Genomic DNA, 27,380 nt, shown 5'->3' with positions numbered 1-27,380 from the left:
TTTTTCCCCTCCACTGTTTCTGTACCTCTTTTCATTGCTCTCCCCATTTGTCGTTGCCATGGCTACGTGTTGCTTGACAATCAGGCTGCCGTTCTTGAGCTTCAGCTGGGCTCACTCTCTGCCTCGCTTCTCAACCGCTCCTTCTACTCCTGTCCTCATCACGCTTTTCCCTGTCCTCACCCAGGAGGAAATTACATGTAGATGAGCTCGAGGTTTGTGTATCTTTCAGTCACGCGCATCCACACACACACACACACACACACACACACACACACACACACACACACACACACACACACACACACACACACCCCAACGTTGCTCTGACTTCCCATGTTGAAGAGGCATTTCATTTGAAAATTCTGACTGGAAACTCAAATTCTGACTCCCAGCTTAATTTGGAATGCACCATTAGAATGACCAATTAACTTAATGTGCAAGTCTTCAGTCCCCTACTCTAGTGAGGTGTGTGGCAGAGCAGTTCATCTGCTAATTGGAAGGTTGGCGGTTTGATCCCTGGCTGCTTCAGTCTGCATCCTCGGGCGAGATACTAACCCCAAGTAGAAAAAGTGCTTGTTTGAATGGGTGTGAATGGGTAAATGAGGCAAGTTGTGTAAAGCGCCTTGAATGCTCAGAGTAAAAACAACCAGTATTTAACAAGTAGTCCACCAGTTTTATGGTGGGGAGCTTTGGAGTCCTGTCCAAGTTATTGGTCCAGTGGGTCCTGTGCATCATATCCTTAGGATATGATGCAAATTTATTCATGAATTTGTGCTGGTTGTTTGCTACTATTTTATCTATAAATCATTCTTCTTGGGCTCCACTCCATCTTTTCTAATTCCTCAACCTGCCACACATCACATTACACTCAGCTGTAAATCCTAGGACAAACACCACATGTGGAAACCCAACTACCTGTCAAAAAGCACTCTTTCCTTTCCTGTGAAATTCACACTTTGTTCTCAGAGCTTCAAAGACAAATTTGTAAAGAGATTTTATTCTGGGTAGGGATTCTGTATTGGAAAATGAGTACTTATTACCTGGCATTTGTAAACAATTATGGTGATAGTCAGTAAGGCATAAAACATTACTATAAAAAGTTAATGAAGCTCCTTCCAACCAGTTGACTTTTTCCACAGGACAAAAAAAAGAAAAAAAGGCTTTGGTTTTAAACCAAGTGGTAGCTTTCTGTTTTATTAAAGATCAGCATTACTAACACCAATCATCAGGCATGTCAGGTCAAAAGGGTAGTAGCGTTCATTTAATAAAAAAAAGTAGGGATATCTTAAGGTTAATGACACAAGCCAAAATTAGCCAACTGACATCAAAAGTGGTAAAGAAGCACAAAAAGGAAAAATGTTGTGATGCACAGCATCTCCAAAAGATGAAAAGGTCAGTGTCTTTCAGTATTTAATGTATTTTATGCTCTTCCATGTTCTTTCAATAGCCTCTAAACTTCTGTGTTGTCCAGTGCTTAAGTGGGTCCAGACGGTTGTGGATGGTGCTGCAATACTTGCACTTGGGATCAGGTTCACAAGACAAAGACAACATACAGTGTTAGGCCACACAAGCTGTGCAGGGAAACATAAGGAGCACTCTGCTTTGTACATCTGTGAGGTACTTTGGCACCAAGCACAGAGTGAATGTGGTTGAAATCAAAGCACAAACAGGTGGGAGGTTCAGTCAAATGAGGAAGCGCAAATTTACCTGTGGCAACGGGGATGCAGTCTGCTTTTACAAACATTTGAAAAAAAAGGGGGTCATTCTAAAGAGCTCACTGAATTTGAGTGTGGTACTGTAATAGGATGCCAGTCCTCAATAGGTCAGTTTGTGAAATAGATATTCTACAGGTTGACTCAGAGCTGCCAGTATAACCCGGGCACATGAGAGCTACAGCTTTGCATTCTGTCCTCGCATTTCTTTGGCTAACATAAATACTACCCAGAACATATAAACACAATAATGTAGCTCATTAAACTTTTAAAAGTCGTAAGGATTCAACAAAGGCTCAACTATAAAGTACTGAACTACAGAAGTTCCAGTTCCCTGTAACACATGACTCCTTAACTATGAGATCTAATATTAACCTGCCAAGGGATGCAGCTGCTTGGTGAAGACAATTTCAGAAACCTTTCCCATGAACTTTGACCTCACTAGCACAATCTGTAAAAAAAAAAAAAAAAAAAAAAAAGTGTTGGGAGAACCTAAATCGTTATTGGTTTCACCCCACAAGACTCAGCTCACTGTGGCCAGGGTAAAATGGGAGCCTGGGTTAGTGGGGTCCAGCCACTGCTGGGCAAAGATCAACCAATTTAGGGTACTTAACTGACGTCATTATCCAAGGGATTACTCAGAGGCTGGAGTGCTGCAGTTTTCTGCTGTGGACGTCTTTCATGCATGACTCCAACAATAACAGCAGCAGCAAACCAGCAAACCACACGGCATCAATCTTTCTCTTTGGGAGCGTTTATTGCAATCTGATTGAGTAACAAGCTTGCAACATGAATGAAGATGTGAGAGAAATGACTAAATGTCAGTCCCATGAAAACAAAATCCAACAGATCAAAATTCAAGCCTGGGGGGAAATTGAGGATTTGGAAGCCTTATCTATGTAAATGTAATGCTTGAAAGACCTCAGTGCTGCCTAAATGCTCTCCACTGTAAACAAAAAAAATAATTTCACATATACTTTTCTGGCTCAAAGATGATTTTGCTTTAAAACTACATGAGCACCTGCATTCAAGCTGAAATGTGTGCAGCCATTTTTTCAGCTGTTTGCGCCCGTCTATGGGACCCAGCCCAAAACACATTTGGTTTAATTTAGAGCTGGAACGCAGTATTCAATCAGACCCTAACCATGATCTCCAAAAAGACCAAAAAGCTTCAGCGCTTTCATTACTCACAATCTGATTTTCTTTATGGAGCAAGCCAACAGGTGACACTCCACAGACCTTCAGTGTGTACTTTCATATAAACAGTTAAGGCAAAGATTAAAAAAAATAAATAAATAAAATGAACAAAACACAGACCGGGCACACATGCACAAAATCACCCCCAACAAAAAAACAACACAAACACATGGACTGTGGTTGGGGATGAATTTCTTGAAAGCAAAATTAAGTTCAGCTGACATCGACAGCTGGAAACCATGTTGTATGACATAATTGTGGGAATAATACCCAAGCTATTTACCTAACACGCACATGCACACGCACACACTACAGAGAGCATAAGGAATAGAGCCAGTGAGGTCGCTGAGGTTGATTGAGAGACCAGAAAAATACTCGCTAACAGTACGTGTTCACCCCCTCAGCCTCAGCATTGGGAGATAAATTTTCTTGGATAGTTTTTTGGGACGTTGTTGAACTACATGGTCAAAGCACAATAAGTCAGATGTAAGTTATATCTCAAAACCTTGACCTGAGAGCAGGCATGTGGTGTCAAGTTCATATGAATACAAAAAAATATATATATATTTGTTTAAAAAAAAAAAAATGCCTCGGGAGAGGAAATCAAGGCCAGAAGGACCGCAAATCATTCAGCCTGAAGCACCAACATTTTCTTCAAGGGCCCAGCACACAAAGTCATTCCTGAAACAATGAGAAACCTCAGAGGAGACCAAGCAAAGCCTGCAGCAAGGGTCCTTTTTTTTTATTGCTTTTTCTGCAGACGAACTCTGCACAAATATTTGATTGGACATTTCAGGATTCATTGGAGCACCAAGGCCATCGCCATGGCAGCAAGTACAATGTGTACACACCTAATAATCTCCTCTGCAGCAGAACTGAATCTCAACGCAGAACATTTTTCTGCTCCTGTTAAACCTCCACAAAGCAACAGTAACAGCATATAAAGCTGCAGCTAGCAGTGCTTTGTATGTGCACATTCAGCCTCCTCGTCAAGAACTCACCAGATTTTAAGTCAAAGTTTGAAAATATTTTGATGTTGGTTTAAGGCTCAATGAGAGGATGAATACCAATTTCAATAATTTAAAAAAATGTATCCAAGACAGAAGCAAGATTTGACATGCTTGGCCATTATCAAGCATTAGAGCATTTGAAACCCCAAATGTATGATTTTCAAAAACAAACAGTCTGTTGAGGTTGTGCAATGCAGTGCGCACTACTGCACCTAGTGTGGATTACAGTATTTTTCGTTCAGCCTGGACGTTAAAGGTGAGGCAGCCAACAGAGTCAAACCTGTGAGGAGTATTTGCTCACTATTATGTAAGCAATGTGCACCACGCTGAAGACAACAGGAAGAGACTAGTGAAGAAAAGTACAGTCTGTGAGCTCAGTGGCTGTATGCAGTAACACTACAGAGGCAGGTGTGTTCCTGATGTGAATCAGAGACTTTATTACTTCAGCACTGAAATACAAATGTGACAGCAAGTCAGACAAAACGCAGGTCAGTTCTAAGCTTTGTAACCTACGCACATCTACGTTTACATTTGCATACACTTTGTTGCACTGATGGGTAGCTTGAGATCTTAGCGTAGCTCAAAAAGAACTGCAGCACAAACATGACTCAACTTGGCCCCAAATTTCCTTCACAAACAGCGTGAGAGCTCTTGGATAAGCTGCAGAGCATTTGAGCAAAAAATAAAAAAAAAATCTGTTGTGTTGAAATCAGAGACTGTTGATCTGAAATGGTGTACAGCTTTCTGTGATTCAGTTCTTGAGAGGAAAGAGAAAACAAGTAGAAATGATCCATAACCTCGAGGCATAAAAGGCAATGCCTTGATCATGGAAAACGCCTAAAGCTATATAAATCTAATGAAGTGAAGCAAATGTAAGCAGAAATTTCAAAAAAAAAAAAAAAAAAAAAAAAGACAAAAAAAGAAAGTGAGCAAAGCGCAACAAAACCACTGGTTTTCCCAGTCAGTCAGTCATTTATCCAACCATGAAAGGGGGCCTTTCATAGGAATACCCGGAAAAACAGTCCGAAATAGAAACAAGCTGCTCCTAATGGCTCCTTATCGCCGTTCAGTCGACAGTAAACAGATATCTATGAAAAGAGATTCACGAGAGCACTTGACTGTATCACTCCTTCCCCTCAAGGGAAAAAGGAACCACAAGAAAATAAAGCAACTTTTTTAATCCTTAACCTTAAACTAAAATTTCATATTATGCAAGAGACCAAGGTAATAACTCACGCCTTATCAATACAGCCCAGATGCAAAAATCCCAGCCCCCTCTACAAACTACAAGCACATGAACCTACCCCCTACCACCTTCCCATAAGCATGCTGACACTTGAGAGGGCGGCACCTCTCTTAAGCACACAGAAAGCCATCTCGGGTGCATTCAAAGCTCCCAGCTCTATTCTTCTCCGCAGTAAAAGAACTCCCAGTTTGAAAGGAGGGAATCGGGCCTCTGCTATTTCATTTAGCATGCCAGACAAGTCTCTGAATCCCTCGTAAACTTCCTAATGTGTAATGAACTTTTGCGAACAAGATACCAAGAAGGACCGTGCATGTCTCAACTTAACAAGAAAAAAAATGAAACAAAAACATGAGTTTACCACTGATGCGCACACTTTCCTTTGCTGCGGTCAGCTCTAGGGAATGACAGAACTGCCGAGCAGAAACATGAAGGGACAGCAGTGATACGAAGGGGAACACAGCATCCATTCAGTCACAGAAAATACAAAGATGTGCACAAAACACGGAATAAAACTACAGTTGTGGAGAATCTTCAGTACAAACCTGCTGCCGCCAAATCTTTCTCTTCAGACAGCTGCGATCCACCTGCGCTACAGCGAGTGTGCTGCCGCTACTGCTCTCCCTCTCTCTAACACGCCTCTCCCATTGAAGCCGAATGCAGTGTAAAACTGTTGCGTCGTCTGCCCGCTTTCTTTCACGCTCCTCCTACAGCATCTTTCCCCCCCCCTTCCTGGAGTTGCTCTTTCTTCCCTACTTAAGCAGGACGCACTCTGGTACATCTGGCAGAAAATACGACGCATCTGCTGCAGGAGCTGCAGAGGACTGGCCAGCATGAAGAGAGAAGGGGGCTCTGTGAATTCAGCAGGAGGCTGATAGTGACGGAGGGGTTGAATGTGGAAGGGGGGAGGGGTGAGATGACAGGGTCATTCGCCCCCAGGGGTGCTTCAGAGATCTTTTGTGAAAAAGGTCCAAGACCTCCAAAAGGTGTTTTTTTAGCCATTCCTTCTTTCAAACATTTGTATAGACTGGAACTTGATAACAAAGTGAGTAATGCATAAGACGGATACTTTAGATGGTTGTGCAATAAATTAAGCTCGCTCCTTCCATTTTTCCTCCTCCCAGTCCCCATTTAACTTCCTTGAAACTTATTAAAACACTAATTTGTATTTATTTTTTAATTCACAAATGACTCTCCTATACTTCCAGTGTTGCCAAATCTTCCCCCTTCCTGCACTACACAGTCCCTCCCTCCTCATTAATCCTCCTGATGACATTCAGCACTTGCTCAGATAGCAGCTCAACTGCCTCCTCATGTGAGGAATCTCCTTTGACACAAAAGAGTTTGGAGGAGCGTTTGATCATATAAAGAAAGGAGGGAGGAGCTGCCATCTAGAAATGGCTTTTTAGTTTAGAAATACAATGATGTGCCAAATCGGTCCTTGGCTTTTAAATGAATAGTTGGATAGCAAGTAAAAGCCTTAATATTTAATGATGACGAACACAGACAGAGAGAGATGTTAACAACAACAACAAGTACTGCGCCCGCACCGCTCATGTTCTGACTTCACCCTGGCAGGGTTATCCATGCAAATGAGGACTCATCTTAACCTTCACACTATCCTGACTTCCGTGACTGTGAAGAACCTGTTGCACTGAGCACTTGCATTCCCGTGTACTGCACACAACAGATCTTTAAAACGGAACCATTATGCTCCTTTTCATCGCAATTATTTTAGCTTTGCATGATTGACAGTTCAAAACACTGAACTGTTCTTTATCAAAAACATTTATCTCCTCACTTTATTGTTTCAGTTGTACTTCTATGGTTAATCCATACAGAGTCGACAAAGTAGACTATACAAGTTGAAGATTCCATTGCAAAACATGAATACCTGCGCAGGTGGCAATGACTGCAACGTGTAGATACATTTCTAAGGATGTGCACTTTAGGATATGATATGGTTTTAGAAGAGTTTGACGTCATGACGCGCCTACAGCAATGAGTTAATAGAAGTATAATAGTATCCATTTAACTTCCTCTTAAATGGTTACTCCTCAGAAAGTTTGACTGGCCGGTTGGCGAGCCACGTTGGCCATATTTGTGAAAGCCGCTCAGTCACATCATAAAGTGCACTTAAGGCAGTCTAAAACCTGAGTTTTGGGGTCATGGGGATTATTTGCACTTAAATGGTTAAAAGTGATCATATGACATAAAATCAGGAAACGCATAATCGGTCCCCTTTCAAGATTTTCATTATTAAGATGTGGAAAAGCATCATGCATGAGACGTATTCTAAGGACTGCACAGCAATGCTAAAATGGGCCTCGTGTAACATTCCAACTTCCATCATGTATAGGAAATTGTTGGGGTGTCTAATTTATGGTTTGTCAGAGAAACAAACAAATCCAAATGAATATTTAATTGGTGCTTCTGTGGAAAATGCTTCCATTTGGAGGGTAAAACCTTGGCCTTATTGCTGGCAAACCAAGGAGGCAATAATTATAGGAAACAAAAATACAAGTCCACACCAGCACAAGAAGCAAATGAGCCAGTTGAGCCTATAAATCAATTTGAAATCAATTATTCGAGCAGAGAGTATGGGATTTATGGGAGAAACAGCCCCAGCAAGCTACTGTATATGCAGCTGTCAGTCTCTGTGGCAGGGATTCCCTGCTTGCTCTGCTGGTCTGTGCGGTGACTGTGGTTTTACGTTTGTCAAACTGCCTCGGACGAGCGGATCAATCGCTCGTGGCTGAAAGCAGTGAATCCCCACACTGGAAACTATTTTTAAGGAGTAGTGTGTTTAAACTGGTTCATGTGGCAGAAACATCTTCAGCATTCATTTCTCTGCAATGAACGCCTCATACATGTATTTGTTAAAACTACATGTTTCTCACAATAAGCCACACATCCAGCACCACAACCTTCTCACTGGACATACCCGCACCAAAATAAACAACACAGCGGGAGCATGAACGGCTCTAACATGGCAATAAAGGTGTAAATCTAGGCTGGTGTGTATCTGTGTTTGCACACCTGTCATCTGTGCATATAAACTGACCTACGCTACATTGCTTGGCTGTCAGTATCACTCCATTAATCCTGATTTAGCACATAATATTCCTCAGCTCAGAACTGCAGACTCGACCACCAGACAGCTATGCGCGTTTACATGAATGTCCTCACTGACTGAGCATAGATGAGACACATTTCAAGGGCTCCATCTACATTTAAAGGAAAAGGGAGAAACAAAGTATAGCTCACTTTGTCACAGTACATGTGAAGCTCATTAACAGCAACTGTTTGATAAGCAGAGAAAGAGGAAACAGACAGTACTCTCCTCCTACTAACAATTTTGTCACAAACCTGCTGATGGTATCGAAGTAAATAGGCACCATTTTTTCCTGCCAACATCAAAATCAAAAAGGTCCACCGCCAGTATTCTTAAGCTTTTACTCTCAGGATTTTTCATCCTCTCTCATCTGGACCACTATTTTGCATTTGAGAACACTGCTGACATTGCACTGGAATGCCATATTTGCCATTTGTTCCATCTTGAGCCACAATAAATGATTCTTGGATATGATCAGCAGTTCTTTCCACTGCTACATGTGACTAGCATGCAGCATTTCCTCATCGAAAACAACACAGTTTTGGCCAAGGGCTGTGCAAACTACTGGCATAACTAAAGCATCACAAAGAAATTATTTGAATGTAATAAGAATGTACTCGTTTGAAAAGAATGCAAAGTATGGATATAAATCAGATTAAACGCCTAGAAAAAGAGAGAAGGAAAAAGAAGTGAACCTCTCTCCCCAGAATTTAACTTGAGTAAATGAACCTATTCTACTCCCTGCACACCCAAGAGGATACCAAAGCAACGCAAGTGCTGACGCAAGCTTAAATCCCTTGAAATACCCAAAGGAAGTGCAAGGATTCACCTGCAGAGTCTGCAGTGGTCTACTGGCTTGTGTCCAACATTAGAAATAAAGCATGGCTGAGAAAAAGCAAAGCAGTGACTATTACAGGGATTTATTGTGTTTGCCGTAGCAAAATATGAGGTGTGTGTTGTCAAACGACTCGGGTAATTAATGCAGAAAGCTGCCATCTACAGTGGAAAATAATGTGTGTTTATGACTGTTTTCACAGGCAAGAAAATGAAGCATAGAAAGGGCTGTTACAAGTGTCAGCAGCATAATCGCGTAACATAAAATAATCTCCTAAGAAGCCAATGAAGTTTCTTCTCATTTAGCCATATACGGTCGGCACCCTTTAATAAATTATTCATTAGTAAAATATTACTTGTCTTATAACTGTTGTAATTAAACCTGACAAATAGGCCCCAGGCTTTATTAATCACCCAGATGTATTTTTTTTCCTTGTTTGTTCACAGACTCAGATGAACCGTGTCCTGAGACGACCTTCTCCCCCTGAATGAGGTGTGGAGACTCTTGGTCTATGTGGGGGAGGGACTGGGGGAGGGGGGCTCCGTTTAGTTCCCTGGGTTGACTGCAACATCATGTGACAGGAGTAAACATGGTGACTCACTAATGAGTCCGCGTCTGGCACAAGGTCAGGAGGTGCATATTACGGTCAAAAGATATATTTTGACGGGGGCTTGAACTCCACAGCGTGACCCTCAGTTTAATCGACTTCTTAGAATAGCACTAAAGCTATGCTGTTAACAGACCAGATGGGTTAAACACATACTACTACCATGCGAAGAAATTACGCAACATGTTAAATTACTTTAACATGTTGTCAAAAAAAAATGTGAGCTATAGCAAAAACACCCACAAAATGTAATTATGCTGGAAAATATTACAATTTAATTCCATCTCCCGGTGCGGTCCAGAGGGAGCAGTTTTGACATGAAGCAGATCTCAGCCATAACTGAAAGGACTGAGAGGCCCAGCCTTCAAGTCGGACTTAAACGGCGACACGAAGGGAGAGATTCAGACAAACACAAATCACTGCCAAACATCGTTACTTACAACACCCACTCCACGGCACATTTCCACTGCCAGCTGCCAGATTCAGTAACAAAAATATTCAATAAAAACAACCTCTTATTTTATTTTATTTTAAAATCTGTCCCACATTGTAAATTAATTTCGGATGAGCTATTGGAAAAAACAAACAAACAAACAAAAAAACAAAAAACAAAACTGGATTGAACACTTTCAGATGTTTTATGTATGATCAGTAATTAGTTACTGATTACTTTTTTCAAGTAACTTGACCAACACTGATGATGACTTAAGAGTATGGCTCTGTTGTGGACAATGTAATTGTGGCTATCACTACCCTCTAAATTTGAGCCTATTGGATAGACCGGCTTGTAAAAAAAAAACAAACAAAAACACAATCTTTGGAAGATGTACTTTTATGGCCAGTTGTAGTAATGTAATTCTCTACTTTTGTACCCTGTAAAAACAAAAAATTCTAACATTTAAGAGTCAGCTTGGTGATTTGCTCTTTGTTCAGTGCAAAGAATACAACAAAAAGTTTCAGATGAGAGAGACGTAAAGTATCTCACTGTTTACCAAATCCACTTCAAAAACAGAACTAGGGCAAAGAAATAGAAACCCCTGGTACTAGATCTTCTAAGTCCAGCAGCATAACAAAGACCACATGCAGTACTATACATTTCATCCACCCACGCTTCATGGTACACAAAAGCACCACAGAAGCAGACCAAGGGAGCATTCTCTTATATTACTTCTGTTCTAGAAATCACAGCAGAATGACCCTCAATTACACTGACAAATACAGCTGTACAAGTAGAAAAGCAACAGCCACTAAACTAATGATTAAAAAAATATTTACTATTGAAACACACTGGTGGCTATACAGGCTTCAAAACATTGCGAGCCCCCAATTTAGAAGCACTGGAATTGACATGATTTTACAAAAGATGGAAGCTACCAGTCAAGAAAGGTCAAGAGGAGTGCTCATGCATCTGTTTATCGAACCTATTAATCAAGACACACACACACAAAAAGTATTTTATGATGCATTTTTCCATTTACAATCGACTGTCAGGTCAGTGAAGCCATCTATCCGATATGGACCTGACCACTGTCAGGTCATGTCAACCTCAGAGCGCTGAGCTGTAACATTCCCGACTCCTCATCTGCCCTTTACTGCAAGTCCATTTTCTGCTCTAGTGTCATGAGGGGGCTGTAATGAAACAGCCTATTGTGCACGACAGAACTGCACCCTGCCTTTGACACTTCCACAGTGTGCGAGCGTGCTCGTGCACGAATGTGTGTTTGTGTTTTTAAGTGCGCGTCAGTGCGCTCCTACTTTCCCATCCTTGCAAAGCACAAAGCGGTTGTTTGTTGCACTACAAAAGCCCCACAGGCCACCAGTGCTGAAAGCAGAACTTGTGTCAGTTTGTGACTATGCATTATATGCTTAGCGAAATATCTGCTTTTGTATCTATACGAGCAAAATAATGAAGAAATTGATGGCAGCCAATTTGTATTTCCTATGTGCATTTGTGCATGCGGTCAAGATGTGGCCGCATACTCCCAGCCTGCGTTTCATTGGGATGTGACTGATGATTACAAGACCCATCATGTGGCTCTAAACCAGAGATCTGCACCACAAAACCATGGCACACAAACAGACATCCATAAATCTGATCATTTACAGCTGCCAGACCAGACCAGGCCAGATCCCCGTTCTTCCATCTGAGCAAAACTAGCCAAAAAGAAAGAAAGAAAAAACAGAAGCAGAGGTTATCGAATCATATCAAATTTGGCTGTGAAACAATTCAAATAGAGCACATGCACAATCAGGCACAGGCACAAACACAAAGTAAAACAACCAACTCCTCTGGCTGCTGTCAGGACTTATGAGTCACAGAAGAGACAGCTGTTATTCATCAGGGAGACACCCATTCTGATTATAATTAAAACAGCTCAGAGCCATAAATCAGCGTGTCAAGTCCTTGGAAAGACCACTTTGATTAATACTGTTAAACATGGTCATCACAAATCTGTCCATGCCGAAAGACAGTGCAGCCACCACAGAGAGGGAAAAAAAATGCATCTCTTACCTACTACAACAATGTCTTTTCACTCAACTTCAAAACCTATTCAAGCACCTTAAAAATCAATACACAGTTCCACCAAAGGAAGAGGATTGTAGTAAGCTCTGCCCCGCTATGCTGTAGGGCTGGGTTGAACATCATTATATCATTATCCATGTCAGATATGCCCAGCCTTTTGTGATTTCCAACAAAGACTCTCCCTGAAAGTTCAAGAACTGCATGGGTTTTTAATTGCCCACCATCTATAAAATCCATCTTGGGTTGAATGCTTGCAGGTTTAGAACAGCTGGCCATCTCTGCAGTGAGAATTGTTAAAATCATATAATTCAAACCTCCTTTATCCTGAAGATTCACTGAGTTTTCTCTAAACTGAACCCAGCTTAGCACGTGTTTGGACTTGTCTTTGACTGGGAAAGTGTCCGAAATAATGGAAGAAGTAGGATGGATGTGTGTCGTCAACTTTGTCCATCTTTAAGGAAATGTATCACTATACGGTTTTTAAATAAGAGCAAGTGTTGTTTACTCCAAATTTTTAAAAAAATACATACATTTTCATATTGATGTCTACAATCGTTTGCAGAAATGTTAGACTGACTTAATATCAGATATGATTACAGCACTCTACCCTAAAAGTAGATGGATTTAAATGTAAATTCTAATAATATAAATGAAAAGTGTCTGTGTATATGCCTTGCCAGTTTTTGGATCAATTTTTATTAACTAAAACTACAAAATTCATTCACAAAGTAACTGGAATACAAAAACTAAGTTAGGCTGTTAAACCATATCTCTGTATATTCTTTCTTGAACCTTAGTGAGTAATAACAAGATCCTTGGACAGTGAACCAAGGCTTTCCAAAACAAGAGAACGTAGAACTAAGCAAAGCACTGCACTGGCATGTCATCATCACCTAGGACTAGCATATCACAGTGCACGTTGTGATCAGGGTGAGGCACCACAGCCAGGTCTGAACACCGCACACACTTTACTGAAGATGAAATCTAAAGGAAGAAATGGGAGCCAATCTTCAAAAATATGTTTTTAGATCAAATGTTGCTGGAGACGAGTGCCATTTACAGCACACTGGTCAATCCATGTCCACACTTTCAGTCTAGCGTTACTGCTCCTATAAATACTCGGGTCTTGTGCTTCATTTTTTGAGCTATTTCGCTTATCAACCTTTCTGTGCTGACACTCTCACTGTCATTGGGCAGCTCGGGTTTTATACTTCTGTCATTGTTGTTACAAAGACCTCGACTATTAGGAGATGCCAACTGTTTCTATGACTTTCAGCCACTCATAGAAACAGTCATATTATACTGGTTTACAAAGAGACAGGACAGATGTAAAAAAGGCATTAAAGTTGCTGTACACAAGTCAAATGAAGAACAAGAAATATTAATTAAAATCATTTTCCTTAAGTTTATTTACCACATTGTTGTGCACCCATTTCACAACAGCCTCTATTAACGTTTGCAAGAATTTAAATGATGCTAGTGTCTCTCATAGCTCGTCTGCGGTGTGCTGTAACATCGCTGAATTATTATTTTTTTAAATTATCTTCATCATCCCTTATTACATCACTGCTCTCTTAGCAGAATGGAAAAGCTGCGTTTTTCCCCTCAAAGCTGGGAGGCCCCAAAAACCTCTGATGATAAATACGTCAAAGGCAAGCTGATTGTCGCTTATGTCTTCTCAGCAGCAAGAACATACAGAACAGTGACATTTTGTAATTTTGCCACACGTTTGCCATATTTACTCGTTAGAACATGCAAGTATTCCAAGGACTTCAGCCTTGTTTGATTAACAGATTCGTTATTACAAGAAAATGCAATTAAAAAGATGCTTAATACAGTTCAATAGTGTATATTACTTCTGAATTCCTGCTGCAGGATAAACAAAATCGCAGAAAGCACTACGAAACTCATTAAAGGATTACATCGACAGACGTTAATCCACTTTCTATTGTGGTATAATTTATAAATGGAGCATTAGAAGCTTAGCCAGATGGCTTAGCTGCAGTTTGCACTTTAAATGGCAAATATGTCCAAATCACAAAGCTGTCAGCAACGGATTCCCACTGGAGCTGAATCCTTGTCAAGAACAATACTAAATCAGTTGGTACAAGAGAATTATTGGAATGAAAAAAAAGAGCTATCCCAACTCGGGTTTGTTTTTTTTTAACAAATTTTAATGCAAAACAAAATTTTAGCTGCTCAAATGTTGCTCGGACATTGAATATGGGTTTGGTAAAACTAACGTAAAAGAAAATGTACATTAGAAGGATAATAGTGGATAATATTATCAAAGAGCAGTGCTCCAGCAGTGCTCAGAGATAAGCACAGACTCTAAAGTACTTTTGTGTCTGCAGTTAAATTTGCTGGGACCTGAAATGTTCTCATACAGGAATTAAAGAACCAGACAACTTGGTATGTAACACTTTGAGACACACCAGCAATCAGAGCTACGCTGACTTCTTCTGACCTTACAAGCTCTGAGCAACTACGTCTGAGAGAGATCCTTTAAAAATATCTGACAGAGAAAGAGGGAGAGCGACAGGGTAAGATAAGACCGAGGTGCATAACGAGAGACAGATCAAGTAAAGGCATACAGAGTGAAAGAGGAGTGAGTGAGAGGAGGGAGATCTTGTGTCGCTCGTACGTCAACGGCCCAAAACAGAAAGCACAAAGCACACCGCTGCTGTAAACACAGAAAAAGATCCTTTCATTTATCAGATAGGAAAGAATCAGACTGTGGCTAGGAGATCAAACTCATAGGAGTTCCCTAAAATTCAATGAGTCACAAACATACTACAGATCAACAGTGTTGCAGTGCTGAGCCAAAAGAAATTGTTTTAAATATAATTAACAAGAAACACAAAAATGTTTGTCTTACATATGGATGGCTGGAATCAGCTTTTACTGGCTCTGATCCAATAATATCTTTAGGATTTGGAGAAATACCTCCAAAGTGCTGCTGCTCTGCTGTTAGTTTCCTCCACATTACGTCAGCTTTGGGTGATGACAGATACAGAATAAAGAACTCAAATGAATAGATCGGATCATGTCACCAATATCCAGCTTTCTGGGCTAGTATCAGACTGATATCCGATCCACTACTGTCAAATTCCTAGAATTGAATGAATTCTAGGATTGGCTTTCAAACTAAAAGCAATACTGCCATATGGCCCCCACAAACTCAAACTACAGGGGACAGGCACACGATGCTTCCATCAGAAGACTTGGAAAAAAGCTTTGGAGTTTCAAATTCCGAAGATGGTCAAACATCCTGAAGAATTATTGGCCAAACTGAACAAAACCCATTTTGCAGTGGAAAAGGGTTCTGTGGGCTTCTGTGGACAGTGGAAGTCTATTCGAGATAACAAAATTCTAGGACATTAGGACTATCATTTGAAAACAGAAGAACGGCAACCACCAACCACGAGCTTTATTTATAACCAGGAATCATATTTGAGGTTTTGAACTGGAAAATCTGCACAAAACCAGAAAAGTTTCTACTGTGTGTCCAGGTATGTAGACAGTTGTATATGTTTAGAAAAAAAAATAACCCAACTGTGTTTGTCGGGAAATAAAATTCATAAAAGATCCATTAATATTGGTTACAAACTAAAAGAAATCGCGCCACGTCATAAAAAGTGCAAAAGCTTTAGCACTGTAGCCTATGCAATCATCCTTATTACGGTAGTTGTAAGATTTTAAAACTCCTAATGGAAGTAAAATAAACACAAGGTCTCCACTATAAAGCTGGTACTGACTTAAAATTGCACTGGAGCAGAAAAACAAGAGTGACAAATAGGCTTAAAAATATCAGTCACCAAAAGTGGAAGCAGACTATGCGTTAACAGCCTAAATACACATTAAAGGCGATTAAAATTTGAGCTACTTTGCAGAAGGGAAAGGTCTGGTGCTTTTTTCTCTACAGAATGACTTTGAGCACATAAAAACTCTGGCCACAAGTTTACCACTGACCGAAGCCAAGTCAAGGTTCTCCACAAACCTTTCAGTATTACACTCCATGTACCTCCCTTTGTCCTTGATAAAACCATAGAGGAGGGTGGAGGCATCTGAACTACAGACCGAAGAAAATAAGAACTTTCCATTTCACTCAACACTACATTTAAGACTTTACTCACCATCCTCTGTTCTGCTGTAAAATAATACTCAAAGCAGCGCTGTGGTGTTTATGCAGTGAACAGGTGTTGCGAAAGCTTGTGCAGAAGCTTAAATGGTGCGTGCTGATGTCAAATTTCTTACCTCTCTGGGGACTGGCTGAGGTGATGACGTCTCGCCAACTAGGACAAAAACAAAATAAAAACATTTTTTTTACTTTCTACCTCCAAGTTCAGTAAAGCTCTGAGCCACATTGCGAGTCTGTGGTGAGGACATCTGACACAGAGGCTGATGCACCCACTGGTTTAAACATTTACGCATTGTGCGCTTATGAAGTCTGTAATCCTGAAATACAAATACAGCAAATTAGCCAGGAATGAGTGAAACAAACCTAAAATCAAAGGTAGAGAGGCATCTCACAACAAAAGTAATGAAGTCTACTTTTTCCCCCTCAAGCCTTTTCATTATCCCATCTGAGTAATTTAACATACTCCCAAAAATCCAAACAAAAAAGAAGACATTTAATTAAGCTAAAATCTGAAATGTCTCATGGACTTCCATCAGAAATGGTCACAATGTGTTAAACTAGGTCGAAGAACAAGACGAAGAACAAGACGAGTTCTAGAGTCTAGATTACGCAGTCTTAGGAGCTGAAAACGGCCACTTGAGGCTGCCCTCAAAAGCCAATTGATCCCCAAAGAATTTGCGATTAAAATACCCAACTCCATGCATGAATGTAATATTTTTATAGTCTGTTACAAAAATTGAGTAAATTCACTAGAGACCCAAATCAAGTCCACGAAGAGGTGCCTTTCTGTATTATTCACCAATTTGGATCCAGTTGATGCTTAAAGTTAGGGGCATGACTGCTTCACCTGACACGTGTAAATTGCTATCTAGAAGGCCGCACCTTCAGTAATTCAAGTCACTGAATTGGACCTCTGCACTGTTTTTTGTGCTGTTGATAACTTTAGAGTACTTTTAATTGAATTATCTGTCAAATATCATGGCTGGCTGTGGTGACTGTTTTACTTTCCATGCTTTTAGGGGTTTATACTGAGACGTCCCTGACCTTGTATCTAACCAGCTTCCTTACAAAGGAAATTGTAAATGTCCCCCCCCCCCTCTTCTTTCACAAACGTTTAAGAGTGTACTTTAATTATCCCTTTACTACCATTTCCCAGTAGTACCCAGGCCATCACTGGATGTGGCTCATTTAGAACTCATTATTGTGCATGTATGAGCAATTGCACTGGTCTCAGTGTGTGTTCTAGGTCACAGCGGTCAGCAGTTTCCAACATAGAGACTAGGCTGTGCCTCTGTACTGTAATAGCGGCTACACCAAGCAGCAGGAGGCCTGAGGGACACGGTTAGCCTTTGATAGACATCCATGTCATCTGCATAAACACCAACTGTGTCAACACCAGGGAGCATGGGTCACTGTAGAAGAACGCGAGTGCAGACTGACAGCATGTTAAATGTGTTTTTGCTAAGTGCTGCGCCTGAATTCCATTCCAATGACAATTGGTTACTGGGAATCAAAAACATTACAAAAGTGTAACAAATATGGAACAAGGTAGTGCGAAAACATTGGGAACATTTAGGCTTGGTCGGTGCTTTTTTAGATCAACAAGTAACTGTAACTTAAGTAGGCCTGAGAATAACTTGAGGAATACCTCAATTTCCATACCTGGATGATTGATCATGCATCAAGACGTTTTGGAGTATATTTATATTTTATTTTACGGGATTATCTACCCAATAGTATGGTCTTCTATGAGGTACAGGCCATCCAAGAAGTCTTTCTTCAACTTTGATGAATGAAATTCTAACATTTTTTTTTCTAGTTACTTTGTAATACTTTACAGGTACCCACGTTTGCGTGTTATATGCCAACTAAGTTTACAAGTAATATTTATAATAAAGCACTGCTAACTTAGTACTCTATTGAAATGTTTCCCAACCACTGTGCAAAGATTATCTGGTTCCACCTGATTAGTACTCCAAGTGATCATCGTGAGTAACGGGCAGAACAATTACATCCTCTTCCACTAGAGGGCAGTGCAAGTACCCGCTATCATTAAATGGGTTGCCAACTGCCAGTAAAAAAGACGAAGAAGAAATGACGCAATAGACATCCGTGACAACGCGTGATTGCAAAAGATAAATATTTGAAAAGAAAAAGTAGTCAACCTGACCTGGGTCCTGGAAAATTCCAACCCAGATGAAGAACCTATCATGAATACTGGTCAGAATAAAGCAAAAAAAAAAAAAAGGTATACTGGGGACAAACAGAGTCAATTCCACCAATACCTGGTGCACGGGGAAAAATTATGAATATGTTTTTTGTGATATTTTTGTTTGTTGGTGTGCCGTACGATTTTTCTAATGTGAAATATATGTGCTGTGCATCCAAAAGGTTGTGAAACACAGCTCTATCCTCTAGTCTAAATATGGCCATGTTTGGCTCCAGAAACATCAAAATGGTAAAGGGCAAGTCCTTAGAGATCTCTGCTTGGATTATTTCTGTTACTGTTCAGCTAAAACCCATCAGACAGACGAAAAAGAGGAGTTCCTGCTGCCTAGATTACCTAACTGTGGACACAATGACTGGAATTGTCAGCTGGTTCTAGAAATATGCATTATTGGAGCACTGCATGAGGCTGTATAAATGTAAAAAAAGCACCAGATTTTACAGTAGTTATGGAAACACCTCTGTCCGGGTTGGCTGACTGAACAGGAATTGAAATCACCTGGTTGAAATGTTTTTTGTGTTAGTGGAGGTGGAGAAAGGAATTTTCCTCCACTTCTCAGGTGTGGACTGACATGAGAAGTGTGAGAAGCATGAATCTCATTGACAGAGGGTCTGTACTCTTTTACAGCTCCGATGGTGAACTTCCTTTTTAAACAAAAGCAGAGAAGTCCGCAGACCACAGAGTTCTTTGGCTGAGTGATCCGACAGAACTCCAGGGTTCTTTATTCAGACCTTGGTATTCATCTACCCCAACTCTAGTAGCACAGCAAAACCAATGATTTAGCTAAACCTTGGCTATTGTGCTTCCACACTTTCACACCGTCAGCAGAAATAATAATTGGCATTAGAGAAATGGAACTAGCAGAAAGAACAGCTTCAAGTCATTAGCAATGCCCAGCGCTGCACTTAACATACTACTCACTTTTTCCTTGGGCGACATGCAGGGACAGTTACATAACCGTTTTTGCTGACCACTGTGGTGGCCCTACTGATTGGGAGGATGTGACTGTCCAACCATGCAGCATGACCCCCTTTAGCCTTATTACATAAAGTCCAGACAAATTAAGTGCAACTTTTTAACCATTTGCTGCTTTAACCTTATTAAGGGAGGTTACTAATGAAGTTTTCAACCAATTTTAGGTAGCTTCTAATGGAGTGATAGCACCTCCAGGTCATCAGCTATTATAGAGGCCTCTTTTAAAAAAATAAATAAAAATAGACAAGATGAGAGAGAACTTTGCTTGTAGACTTGTTAGTTTTGCAGCAGTTACACAACAACTCATTACTCTGATTTTGTCAAAAGGGCTTAGAGAGATGAGTGAAAACCCCAATGGAATTTTGACAGCCTTTAAATTCAGACTCATGAAGAAGAGGACAGGTGTTCCCTCTACAGCTATCGACCAGATTTATCCACATTGGGAGTAGACAGCCAGAAATCAGGGCATACAACAAAGCAAAAATCTATCAAATCTTGAGGACAACCTAAAGGAAATACTGGCATGCATTAAGATTTGTTTATTTTCACCATCAGTTTCAGAACAGATGGCTGATAAGGCAGGCTGTCAGAACTGTGCCCGTTCAGCAGGAAGCAGCAGCAGATGACAGTTTTTAAAAATGTTATTCGGATGTAAGACATAAACCCATTTATGCAAGTAAACACACATGGACTCGTGCAGCTTTGTTAACTGACTACAAGTACGCAAGCTTTTACCTTTTCTTCAGTTTCTACAGCTGATTTAATTACAGTACACAGAATTACCCTCTAGTATTCTCAAATTAAATCAAGGGAAATAAAATTAGAAGAGACATATTACATTTAGCTTGCTTAACTTTCACTCTTAATTGTTCTCCTTGAGTTCCAACAGCAGTTTGTCAGATGGTGCGTTACTGACGGACGTGTGTGGATAAATTCTTCCACAGCTGTGCTACTACTGTGTTAACATTTAAAAGTGAAGAAAATAAAGTCGTTTGACATCCAGTCATTCATTTCCAATCTGTTCAGCTGAAAACAAACAAACAAACAAAAAAAACAAAACAACCCCCACCACCACCACCAACAACAACAACAACCACAACCCCTGAACTGAACAGTTTTCTCCACCTTCTTTTTGCAACAATGTCAGACGTGATGTAAGCATCAGATGTGCAAACAATTTGTGGGGCGTTATCTTGATTCCCACTCCGAGTTATGAGTTTGAAGTTCAGGAATTTCCTAAAATATTTCTGCGATCCACCAAACTCTATTACCGCAGCCCACTACAGAACTTGCCTCTAGTATATTCTACTTCATGCGTATCCCTATGATAGAGTACAAGTTGTTTTTGAAACCCACTCTTCCTCAATCTGTTGACCACAGTCAAAATTTCAAAATCACTTAAGCCCATTTTAAACTAAATATGACATCAGACATGCCAAAACAAAGTTTTATTTCCTTTTGGATATTATGTTCTCCATTAGTCAAAAGATTGAGGATATATTTTAGTCCACTCTTAGAAAGTGTACAGGTAAAAATGCCTTTCCACTCATGCTGAACACTGAAAGCACTTCTTCAATACAACCCACATTCATTTATATTGCTTTTTATTTCATACACTTTTTAATCAAACAGGCACAAACTTCCCAAAGTGTTTTTCAGAGGTTCAGTATCTTGCCCATGAAAGCTTTAACACGAGGACTAGAGGAATATTAGGATTAGTAAACTACTAGCTCTTCCTCCTGAGCCACAGCTGCCCCTTGGTTTCTTTCAGTTTAATACAACCCTGACTCATGACCTCAAAAAATATAAATATATACATAAAAACTAAATATTAGAGTGAAATTATACTAAACTACACCTATGCTTTTTATAATTGGACTAGTCAAAATGAACAATGTGAATGCTCGCATCAATAAACAGCACCCCACCCAAACGGAACAGTTCTCCGTCAACACAAGGCAAACCAGTTTTCATTAATTAAGCATCAGATGAATCCTGTGTGGGCTACAAAACAGCTCCAAACACTAGCACCACAAACCCATAACGGCTTATGCAGTGTTAAAAAATAAATAAATCTTTTTCATCACTTTAAGATTCCACAACAGCATTTATTCAATAAGAAACTCACTGACCAATGATATTATCATGTTCATGAACTTATAAGATCAACTTTCAAGACTAATATTGTTAAATGTTGTCCATTGTTCTTATGCAGTGTCAGAGCCCTCTGTTGCTCTCTCAGGTTCATCTTGTGTTCGTTGTTGGCAGTCAGCCACACTCACAAAGCCCATCTGAACAGATCAGACAGCTGCTGTAACAGGAAGAGAGTCATGCTGAAAAATGGGTTCAGGCAAAGTACATGACAAACACCATCCTGGATACAACCCCAATAAGCACTCATTTTTGTTACAGTTTATTTTATTAACAATAACAACTCCAAAATGCGATACACTGTTAATCCCAGAAGATAAACTCTCCTCTTTGTTTAGGCGAGAGGTCAGGCTCAGCCGTGCATCAGCTGAAGCTGATGTGCAATCGAATGAAACACAGATGTCTTGCTCAAGGGCATTTAAGCGGTACTTAATGGGAGCGCCAGTCTGGTTAAACACTGATCTGACACTTTGAACAGATATCAGTCTTAAGTTGGCTACACCATGTATCAGCAGCTGTGCACCAGCTAGGACAGCATGGAGGAAGTTGCAAAGGATCAGCAATTTGGACATACTTCATATTTGTTACATCAACAGCTTTTCTTTGTATGAATGATTCTTTTCCCCTTTATTTTTATTTAAGCTAAATTGCAAGTTGGCTGACCCAAACTGAAAACCCGATCCGTATGATGCTTTCAGAGCCGGCTCTTAGTCGCTCTCACTCGCTAATATTCCATTAAACCCTCGTCAGCAAGCACTTAATGGGACATGATGTGCTGTTGTCAATTCAATTAATATCATCTGATATAAACTTCATTGCTTCACACTAACAAGAGTGCAAATAAATTAGGTGAATAACGATAATAATTTTTTCATTATTTTTTCCACTGAATTCATCTTTGGCCTGTTGTCACTGGTATCAAATATTTGTTAGTATATTTTTAGCCAATAAATACCATTTTGGTAAATTTCTATTCTTGGATACATTTGTTACAAATTTATTTTCTAGAGTTAGGAAAGTAATTTCAAGCCTGATGTTCCCTTAAAAATAAAAGAATGACCTTCAGCCGCTTTTTCAGAATGAGGAATATAGTTCATCAATTTAACACTGGCACCAGATCAGTCCTCTCTATCAGCAGATACCCAAAGTCAAGGTATCTGCGTCATATTGGCGCCATCAAAATTGGATTATTTCTCCCCAAATCAATGAACGAGTTAGCTGATTGATGCATTTTTCCAAGACATTATAACATTAACTATCCTAATAAGTTCAACTGAGCTTCAACTTACAGCCTGTGTGCAGATGTGCTTTTGCTTTTATTTTGAAGGTGGTTGTAAGATGGACGTTTCTAACTCTAACACACTTCATTTCAAGATTTTCAAGCTCTGCCAATCAAAAGATTTCCAATAAAACTCAACACTAAAATGACCAAGACTGATCTCTCCTGTCACCACATATATATCCAAACAATCTGGAATTTTACAAGCACATTTATACATAAAACATAAAGCTGTTTTGCTAAATATTCAAAGGCTTATGACTTCAAGTGCCCAGTTAGACACTAAAAGCACAATAGCCAACATGGAAGTTTGTATTGTAACAAAGAACAGCTGAAAAACTGAGCAAAATGTTTACTGTTTGAGATGGGTTTTTCCCTTTTAAACACACGACATTAAAACTGCATTAAAAGAGTTTTAAACCCCCCCTCCCATAGATTCTTGCAAAACTCATTTCCAGCAAGTATTTGGCATTCACTGTATTATTGGTGCTCTCATTATGTCCATGATGGAAATGTTTTGGACTTGAAAAGTTAAACTCACTCCCACACAGATGTGTCACAGATCGATTTGTCATGATTTCCCCTTACTGTGATGTTCCACAGGCCATGAAACACACTTTTCAGGCACAATAAAACAGATTGAGATTCAAACTACTGACAACTGTAGCAACACTGCTTTGAGCACAAGACAAATGACACTGGTGCAAGTTAAAAGCAATTGTTCTTGAAACCCCATACTGTGTTACCGGCCCATCAAGGGCTCAGAGACAGTCTGCAGGTATCACACGACCGTGTTGCGTTTGTTTAACCTCACACCCAAAACATATATCAGCAGCCATCCTGAAAGGACGGAACAAAAGATGGTCCCTGCCAGAGATTTCCTCTGCTGAGGTAGAGGAAATACAACATTCCCATACTTCTCATCCTGTGACAAGAGTCCAAACATGTGACACAACACCACATACATCTGATAGGGTATCTCCTCTAGACTGCAACAGATACATCCTCAGTGGAAACAGTGTCTGAGAGTGAGAACTGATAACTGTTTGTCATCTGTTTAAAATGCTTAAAGGAAAAACAGACTCAAATTATTTTTATGATTTAATCAAAGTTTAATATGGACTACTTCAGAGTACTGCTGGGAACTAGAAAAAGAGCCTATTTGCCCCATATTGTTTTCTCTTTATTGGCTTCCTGTTAAACCTAAACCGGATTTAAAACCACATCATCCCAACAGAGTACTTTGAAAAATATTCCTAGGAACCACAAGAACAAAGTAGAATGGGAACCAGAGCCTACAGCTTTCAGCCCCCCCCCTTTTATGGAAACAGCTCCCAGTTTGGATTCAGGAGAGCAGATTAGATTAGGCTCAACTTTGATAAAACTTGTTCAGGTCACCCTGATCTACCTCACCGAGCATGTCTTCTTCACTCACTGTTTATTTATACACCACTCTGCATTTATTCATTAGCTATTGTTAATCTCTGGCTCTCTAACAGTCCATCTTCCTTCCCTCACCCCCCAGCAACCCGTCCCTGAGCCTGGTGCTGTGAGAGTTTCTTCCTGTCAAAGGAGACTTTGTCTTTTCCACTGTCACCAAATGCTTCCTCTCATGTGGTCTGTCTGTCTTTATGTCTGTAAAAAGCTGAACTGAAAATTCCCTTTAAAAAACAAACAAACCCTTTACAAAAAGGTTATACTATAAAACAATATCCAATTATCTATACCACACAATATAGTGTCTTCTCCCAGCTATGTCCTGTGTCCAGGGAGGAGACACAAATACGTTGGGGTTGCACAATAAAGGGCATCTGCCATAAAAATCTACCAACTGAGCTACAAGCTGTGTAAACCCCTTCATAATAAGGCAGCCATTAAGTAAAGTAGCTAGTGTTGGATAAATAATGGATAAAATAAATAACAATAATTTATAATGATTAAGCCACCTGTAAAACATCATTATGCATCTTCTGAACCAGTATCATTGATTAAACTTAAATTAATATTGTGTATGTTATTACTGAAAGACATTTATACAATCTAAACAGTACCTGGTCATCCTAATTTCTTTACTTATACTTAAAACTGAAGGTGCAACACAATAATTCTGGCTTAGCTAGTGATGAGAAATAAAATTTGTGCTAAGAAAAACAGAACAAGACAACTCACAAATCTAAACTGACATATCGACATGACTTGACAGACTGAAATACAAATGCAGCGTTTCCTCAGTCTTTGCTTAATGACTTTAGGGTGGATCTTTTCTTTATAAAAGAGCAATGTTGCAATCAGAATACACAGGATATTATGCAATATTGCTTCTTAAGTAACTTAAACTCATAAGATATAGCAAACACTGGATGTGATGGAGTGCAATCTGTTATCTTACGACAGCCTGTTTATTTCTGTTCCGTCTCAGCAGGTTTCCCTCTATAATGACTGAGAGACTAATACGGGCAAACAATCCCACAGCCAGTAAGACCTACAACAGATAGAGTCTGTGCTGCAACACAGATACATATATTTGTTTGCGCTTTTAATTTTCAGTTAGTATTAACCAATTTCAGAAACCCATGGACAAATTATAAAATGAAAGATGTAAAATTAGCATCTAAAAAGTAAGAAGCACCATCAGCAAGAACAGGAACATAAAAATGTGCAGTTTACTTAAATTCAATGAAATCTAAAGGGAACCCAGGTGTATACACATCAATGTGCTGTTCAAATACACAAACATGTAAAAGAGTGTAATGTGCAAACAAACACAAGCCATGCGCACACACAAACTACTCTAAAAACATGCTGTTGGGGCTAGTGAACAGAATGCATCACTAATGACATGCAGCAGCCCTCCAGCAAAGCTAATGCAGAGCAACAACAGCACAGTGTAATAAACGCACTGCTCCTGCACATACAGTACTGCGATTTGTCTTGCAGAAACATTGACCTCGATACCAGACTGAGGTGGGAGTTCAGAATGAGGTAAGGTCCCAGCTTTAGTAATGACGTCAAAGCACACATAAAACCCTCTGGAATATTATACTGTATTTGTACTGGAGCTCTTGAGGACAAACTTAAAAGATGTTTTAATGATAGCCTGAGCTGACCAAGTATTCGCTTTCAGGAAACTGTCAGATTTAAGGTAGGGTGCAGGTGATGAGCTACATGCCTCTGTACATGTAAATTGTTTTTTTTCCCCTCTTCAACTTCTTTTCCACCATCAAGTTACACTCGGACACTTTACCAGGGTTTAAACACTCAAAAATATGCTGTTGCTTAAATTTCAGTGAGTCCTTTCATAGCTGTCTGACGTGTACACATTGTTCCAATGCATTCTGCATTTAGGGAATTTCAAAGACACTTTTGGACAAATGGGAACTTTTTTGACACTTTACCTGTGAGAATGCAGATGTCCAACACATCGGATAGAAAAGGAAACAGTCTGCCGGCATCCTAACAAGAAGTGTGTATGAGGTTCAGCTGCACTCATGTGAGAACAGAACTGGCAACTGTGCAAAGAATTCACAGGCAAACAAGCAGGTGCAGCGGGTGTCACTCCTGCACGCCCAACCTACCCTATAAATAAATCCGAGTATAGAGCTCGGTATAGTGACGTCATCAGCGACTACATTATGGAACCATTGTTCACGCAAATCCAAGCAGACAATGGAATATATGGAGGTAGACGCTGCTTTTGAGTTAAATTGTGGAGATTGCTGTGTTGTAAAATTACACAACTGCACATTTGAGTAAGGTGGAAGCAGCAACAAGGATCTGATGTCACGGAGCCAACTATATATGGCTTGGCTAGCAGTTGAGTTGGAAGAAGAAAAGACATCTTAAGCAACATTTCGGAAATTATGTTGACCACCCCATTGTCACGTTGGTGACTAATAACACATGTAACTGTTGTGGTTACATGTCGTAATGCTGTTGCTATGTTACACACCTTAGAAGTGGCAGTCACCTTGGCTGTAGCTACATGGCAGCATAGCTAGAATATAGGAAACTCTTTCTACAGCTTCTGCAATAGTGCGATGCTGCCCCACTGTTACACGTCAAACGCACAGAAGTTGGAGAAAATGGGAAACTTGAACATCGGTAACTCAACCCCTCCTAACATCGCTCCTTTGCCTCGTTTAGCTTCTCTCCGTGTCATGCTGCTGATACCGCTGCATCACATCTTATTACAGGTAATTTGGGTGTTTTTTGGGTGGTTTCTGACTTGATTCTTGAAACATTATCTGGAGTTCATACCACTATAATGTGATCAAGGTTGTTGCACATCTGACTCTACCAAGTTATATGACTGTCAGATCTCAGGAGTACAAGTCTACATAACTCGATCATCGATCCAGCAAACA

The 27,380-nt window shown here is 40.0% G+C and overlaps 1 protein-coding gene across 7 annotated transcripts in view; it reads right to left on the bottom strand.

The window, feature by feature from the left end:
• add3a (adducin 3 (gamma) a) overlaps positions 1 to 27,380 on the bottom strand; it is a 108,931-nt gene that overhangs the window by 72,825 nt on the left and 8,726 nt on the right. For 2 of the 7 annotated variants that reach the window (XM_005931310.3, XM_005931311.3), the window contains exon 2: positions 16,501 to 16,538. The gene's annotated coding sequence lies outside the window, so the exon portion shown is untranslated. Of the gene's footprint in view, positions 1 to 5,707; positions 10,284 to 16,500; positions 16,539 to 27,380 lie in introns of those variants that run through there. The other 5 variants (XM_005931309.3, XM_042224537.1, XM_042224535.1 and 2 more) reach the window with 4 other exon arrangements.

Source organism: Haplochromis burtoni, unplaced genomic scaffold, assembly GCF_018398535.1.
Source record: "Haplochromis burtoni strain Fernald_Lab_line unplaced genomic scaffold, NCSU_Asbu1 Contig_140, whole genome shotgun sequence".
NCBI classification, from domain to species: Eukaryota; Metazoa; Chordata; class Actinopteri; order Cichliformes; family Cichlidae; genus Haplochromis; species Haplochromis burtoni.
Note: the sequence above shows the minus strand (reverse complement) of the source record. Positions and strands in the feature narration are given on the sequence as shown.